Genomic DNA, 6,477 nt, shown 5'->3' with positions numbered 1-6,477 from the left:
CATTTTAACTTTTTCAAAAATTTCAACTTTTTTTTATCCAAAAAAAGAAGTCAACTTTTGGGTTTAGGGCTATTGCATGGATCTCAAACCGTAAGGTGTAAAGCATGCATGTAAACAAAGAAAAAAAAAAAGCGGATGGGGTTTTCTACTTTTTCTCACGCTTCAGTCTCTCTTAACTTCTTCTCTTCCAACCCAACCACAAGAAAAACCCACCATAGAAGATACAGAGTACTTGTCTTTTAACTTTTATTCACTGTTGCTAATCCTCTAATATTGTTATTAATTGCTTTAGTTTTGGTGTTGCTTGTTTCGAAAGTCTATTAAGATTCTGAGTTTCATTGAGGATGTTGGATTGAATATTCACCAGCTCTTGTTTGCTTCAAATTTTTTCATATGAACAATGCCCCACAATGAGGTTTCTGAATATCAAACTATGCTGCCATGTAACAACAATTGAGAACCAAAACTTGGGATAATTGTTGTTGTTGCAATTCTGTGATTTTGTATGACTGTTTGGTTGTTTTAATGTGTTTGTATGCTCTTTGCAAGGACAAATCCATCCTGGGTTTAAAAATAAGGCATATATGCCAAGTGCTTGAGGAAAGTTCTCAAAGAATTTCAAATTGGGGTTTCTCTCAACCTTCTAGTTTGGACCTTTATCCTTGAAAAAGGCAAATATGAGTTCGACAGGTTCTGCATCAAATGCAAGTTCAAAGGGAGGAGGGGTTGGGTTTAACTGGAGGTTACTGATGTTACTTGCATCAAACGCATACATAAATTGGAATTGGAATAATGATACCATGTTCAAAGGGTTTTTGTTTATAGCCAGAATTTGTGACCCATGTTATCTTTCTATTTTTTGTGATATTATTTTCATGTATTGCTAATAATTTGCTACCTTTTGATGTCACTATGTTTGTGTGGGGTATTTCCTTGACAGTAGGTTACATGTATTGTTCTTAGTCCTGAATTATTTATATGGCTTACTAAAGTATGGTGATGGAAAGAGAAGGATAGAGATTCCCTATAATTATATCCTCATGTTGTAACATTAATGGTTGTTTGTTTTTCAAAATTTTCCCGTCTTTCCTTGTAGTTCTGCATGTTCTTTCACTGTATTGGGATTCCTTTGTCCAAGGCTTTGCAATACATTCATTTATTTATAACTTTCATATGTTGACCATAAGACCATGCAATCTGGAGACCTTTGCATCTTTTTAGATTTGGTCTGACATCAGTGGTTATTTCACATTGCAGCTAAGGAAGATGCTTGATCTTCTGGCGCATACAGCACAATGCCGTTCGCGAAATGCCAATACACAAATTGTAGGAAGGTGAAGGGGCTTTTCCACCATGGGATACATTGCAAAATCAGCGCTACCGGAGGTTGTGTTCTCTGTAAGAAAATGTGGTATCTCCTTCAACTTCATGCTTGAGTGTGCAAAGAATCTGAGTGCCATGTGCCACGTTGCAGGTTTATGGATCCTTTTTACCATCATCAGTCACTTGCTGACTTTGCTCCTTTTCCGGTCCTTTTTCCATTTTGTGTTTGATGATTATATTAAATATATATATTTTTAAATAATTTGTTCAGAGATCTAAAAGAACATATCAGGATGCTAGAGCAACAGTCTGATTCACGCCAAAAGAGCTGCCATGATGGAGATAATGAGACAGAGAGCGGCAGAGGCTGCCAGAATTGCTGAATGATCAATTTGTACATACTACTATGGAGTTTTGAAGTAACCCTCTAGGTAGAGGGAGGTAGACCATAGCTTTTGTCCTTCTCCACCAAGACACTGTTGGAAACTACGCAGTGATGGCAACGGGCACTGATTACTGCTCACTCATGAGTGTACATCGTCGTCTGTACACATCACTTATTTCACGTTTTACAAACTTCTTATTTCTGGTAGCTTATTTACATAAGATGAGATAAAAAGTCAAAAACTAACTTATTTTAAAAAAAATGGATAGTTAGATTATTTGATGTGGGGTACGCAATTGCTATGAAAATTAGAATACTACTCTGATTAAATCTAAAACCAAAATTGCCATGAAAATTGAAGAGTCCAATTATTTATATTCTGAATAAATTATAAATCATAAAAATATATATATATATATATATATATATATAAGCAGAGACCTCATACGGAAAAGTATGAGATTCTACCATGTGGTACATTCCATGAAGTTTTCTTTATTTAGGCTTCTAAATCAACAAAATTTGCATTTATATCAAACTATTAGTTCATTGAATTAACTATTAGAGTAAATGCATATATAAATTTTGCTCAAAAAAACTAAATGCATTTATTAATTATCTATAGTTGTGCATTAATTATTTATATATTAAATGAATTTATATGATTAATTTTATAAACTCTATATAAGAGATAATTTTTAGTTGGAATAATAATAATAAATTTAGAATATGACATTCTTACTTATGTTTAGTTGTTTTGACAACCATTAACACAAAAGTCATAAAAAATTAAATATTTGTGAATTCACTAAAATTAATCTTAATCCTTTAAATTTCCTAACTCTTTTTAGTCACATGTGATATATATATATGTGTGTGTGTTAGAATAAATATATTTATTTTGCAATAGCATAATGAAATTTTAATATAATTTTTCTAAGATTTATAAGAGAAACAATATATTTTTTTTAATGTGAGAAACAATTGAAACACTATATCATGCAACAATTGAAGCTCCAACAAAAATAGGGAAAAATTAGTAACACACAATCAAGAATGTAAAATAAAAAAATAAAAAAAAATAAAAATTGAATGATATATACATTTTTTTAGTAGGCACGAAACATGCTTATCAATATTAACTACTATATCATGCAATCTTAGTGTCTTTCTATTTTGTCTATAAAATAATTAAATATTACAATTTTTACAAGGAAATTTATTGAAATTTTTTTATACATTGATAGTTTGGGGATTTAAATCATGAATGTCTCTATTGGAAACTACAAGATTCTTGGTAAAACTCATTGAAATATTGGAGAAAACTAATAATAAGTTGCATCACACATCATGCAGGAATTCAGCTAGTTGGGTCAAATGGAAGGATTAAATCTTGCCGTCTCCATGATCTTATGTGAGACCTATGCTTGTCAATAGCAAAGCAGAAACAATTTCCTCCACATTCTGAGTCCTTGGAGTAGAAATGAGAAAGTTGATTCATCAACTGGTAGTATTCGAAGGCTTGCCATCTTTTCTAATGTTCCCACAAATAATTATTACAAAGAGAATCCCTAGATTAGGTCCCTTATATACTTCAATGATATTAGCAAGCATGTCAAACCAGTTTTTAAGTACTCAAAATTGCTTAGAGTTTTGGATTTGGAAGGAATCCAGTCACTGGATGGACAGTTAGCAGAGCAAATAGGAAGCTGGATTCATTTGAGGTTCTTAAGCTTGAAGAAAACTCATATACAAGAATGCCTTCCTCCATAGTCAATTTGGTGTGTTTAGAGACCCTAAATTTGGAAACCATTGAAGAACTGAGTTGGGAATCAATTGTACTAATACCGACAGTGTTATGGAAGATGAAAAATTTGAGACAACTATATCTTCCGAAGTGGTGTAACTATTTAACTGATGATAAGCTGTGACTAGCAAAACTGAGCCACTTGTAGACGTTAGTGAACTTTCCCACAAACAAATGTGATGTAAGAGATCTTCTCAGTTTGACCAACATGTGCTTGAGTTTAACCTAAACATGTGCTTGAGTTTGACTCGTTTGTTAAACCTATTCATAATCAACTTACTTCATTTACATCCTTGTTGTTTTTGTTGATAATTTGGTAGTTGGAGGAAGTGGAATTAGAATCTTAGACATCTAAGGTGTAAACACTAAAAAATATTAGTTGAGTTATAAGGCTCTTGGTCATTTATTTCAATATATATAATTTACCAAAAAAATAAAATAAAAATCTAATCCAAGTAGTTTACAACAAAAAAGTGATTTTGTCACAAACCTTCCCCATGTTGAATCAATGAAGTTTTTTTTTTTTTTTTTAGAAAGAAGTCGACTTATATTATTCCAATAGAGTTGTAACAAAAATTTACAATAATTTCACAACATTCTTAAATTAGTAAAGCATTTCACATATGGACCCACCACAGTATGCAATTAAATCTTTTTATATGTAAAGTGGTAGGCTAATTTAAAGATGTTGTGAATTTTTATTGTTGTCCTTACAACTACTCATGTCTAATTTCATAGTAAAAATCGTAAAACACTAAAATGTTATTGCCTTTAAAATTCCTCATTGTGTGTTTCAATTCTTGGACAATGATTAAGTAGTTGTTTTGAATAATGCCTTCCAAAAACAAAAGTCACTTACCATGGGTTTTTTTTTTGGGTGAAGAACCATCTTTGGAAAATACAACAGTGTTCTTATTTTATTGGCCAATGCAATTAGTTGTTGGAATTTAATCAAGTAACTTGCTAAAAGTCTTGTAGTTAAATTGAGTCTAGGAGGGAAAGGTTTAAGGCTTCGAACTGCAGGATTAGTAGCATGTTGTAACTATCAAATAACCTAATCTATATCTAAGTTTTATCCTAAATTACAAACTTTACTTTTGCTTTCAAAAAAAAAAAAAAAAAAAAACTCCTTTACTTTTGCAGATTGAGCAAGTAGTAGAAAATAAAAAACTAATAATACTACCGGGCTTTTGGTATTTGCCAATGGCAAATGTTATCGATCAAGATCATCAGCATTCAGCAATGGCTGCTCAATTGATCAAGATCAGCTTCTCTTCAACGAGATTAATTTTCACTTCTTTCCTTCTGTCTTAAAATGATATTAGCTTGAATTATTAGTGTATTGCTATTTGCTATATATACGAATGAAGTGGTTATTTTATGTTGAGTTTCTGTTGTTTTTATTCATTAGGGAATATCCCCAGGGAGCAAGTATATCTTCTTATCAAAGGTGCTAAAAATGCTAAATGTTATTTTTTTTAGCATTTTTAGCACCTCAAATGATAAAAAACACCTCTACATTAAATATGCTAAATCTTAAAATTTTTAACATTTAGCTACAGTACAATCTCATCTTTGAGACCGCATTGTAGCTGGATTGTAAAAGAAAAATTCTTTTTTATTCACCTCAACGGCTCTCTCTCTCCTATCTTTCTCTTTCCTCTCTCACTTCTTTCTTCTCTCTTCTCTCTCTGTGCTTTGCCGATGATTGTGCTCTGCTGATTGTGGGCTGTCGATAGTTGTGGTCCGGTGGTGGCGATGGAGGTTTTTTTTTTTTTTTTTTGCTTGATTCTTCTTGGGTCCGATGACTGTGGTTCTTCTTTTTCTTTGGTTCGGCGTGATGGGTCTGCTGGTGGGTTCAGATCGGGGTTGCTGGGGTGGTGGGTTTTGGCTGCGGTTTGTGCCGTGGGGTTTTTTTTTTTTGGTGGTTGGGGGTTGAGGTTGTGGTTGGTGGTGGTGGCTGTGGCTGTGGCCATGATTGTGGCTATCTGCGGTGGTGGCAGCGGGTGTTAGTAGTGGCAGTGGGTTTGTTGGTAGTGAAACAGATGTGAATGAGAATAAAAAATAATAAAAAATTAATATTTTAATGAAGTGGTAAAAAATATAAAATCTTTGATGTTGGGTGTATTGTAAAGTGAGGTGTTAAAATTGATAAAGTAGGTTTTTGAGATGGTAAATTCTAAATTTTTTGAAATCTTTGATGAGGATGCCCTAACTGTTGTCAAGTTCAATGGTCTTGTTGTTTCAGCCCCAAAGATTAAACTTTTCCAAACTAGTGTTCGATTCTTAGGTTTTGATATAAGACATGGTGTCATCAAACCCATAGATAGAGCCATTCAGTTTGCAGACAAGTTTCCAGATGAAATCCTAGAGAAAACCCAATTTCAAAGGTTTCTAGGATCCCTCAACTACATTTCTGATTTCTATCAAAATCTTAGATAGCAATGTAAGCCTCTCTTTGATAGACTTCGGACCAATCCTCCTCCTTGGACACCCACTCATACATTGATTGTCCAACAGTTCAAGAAATATGTCAAGACACTCCCTTGTCTAGAAATCCCCTCAGAAAATTCCTTCAAGGTCGTCCAGACAGATGCCTCTAACATAGGTTATGGCGGCATCCTTTTTCAGCGTGTTAGTCCCACTTCCCCGGAACAAATTGTCTGTTTCCATTCAGGAATTTGGACTCCCACTCAGTTAAATTATAGTACTATTAAAAAAGAGAAATTATCTATAGTACTATGCATTTCAAAGTTCCAAAGTGACCTTTTAAATCAAAATTTTTTAATAAGAATTGATTGTAAATCTGCAAAACATGTTTTAGAAAAAGATGTCCAAAACATTGCATCAAAACAGATTTTTGCAAGATGGCAAGCCATCCTTTCAATTTTTGATTTTGACATTGAAAATCTCATTCATGATATTCTGGAATTCAGAAGGTGCATTTTTGAGACCAAAGGGC

The 6,477-nt window shown here is 33.0% G+C and overlaps 1 long non-coding RNA gene across 1 annotated transcript; it reads left to right on the top strand.

Annotated features, from left to right (window-relative positions):
* Positions 1-1,931, top strand: LOC126729142 (uncharacterized). Its single transcript, XR_007656523.1, has 3 exons — positions 1-228; positions 1,258-1,474; positions 1,595-1,931. It is a non-coding gene; the product is annotated as an uncharacterized LOC126729142 (long non-coding RNA).
* Positions 1,932-6,477: the final 4,546 nt, after the last annotated feature.

This window comes from Quercus robur, chromosome 5, assembly GCF_932294415.1.
Source record: "Quercus robur chromosome 5, dhQueRobu3.1, whole genome shotgun sequence".
In the NCBI taxonomy this organism is placed as follows: domain Eukaryota; kingdom Viridiplantae; phylum Streptophyta; class Magnoliopsida; order Fagales; family Fagaceae; genus Quercus; species Quercus robur.
This window is presented reverse-complemented; position numbering and strand designations above follow the sequence as displayed.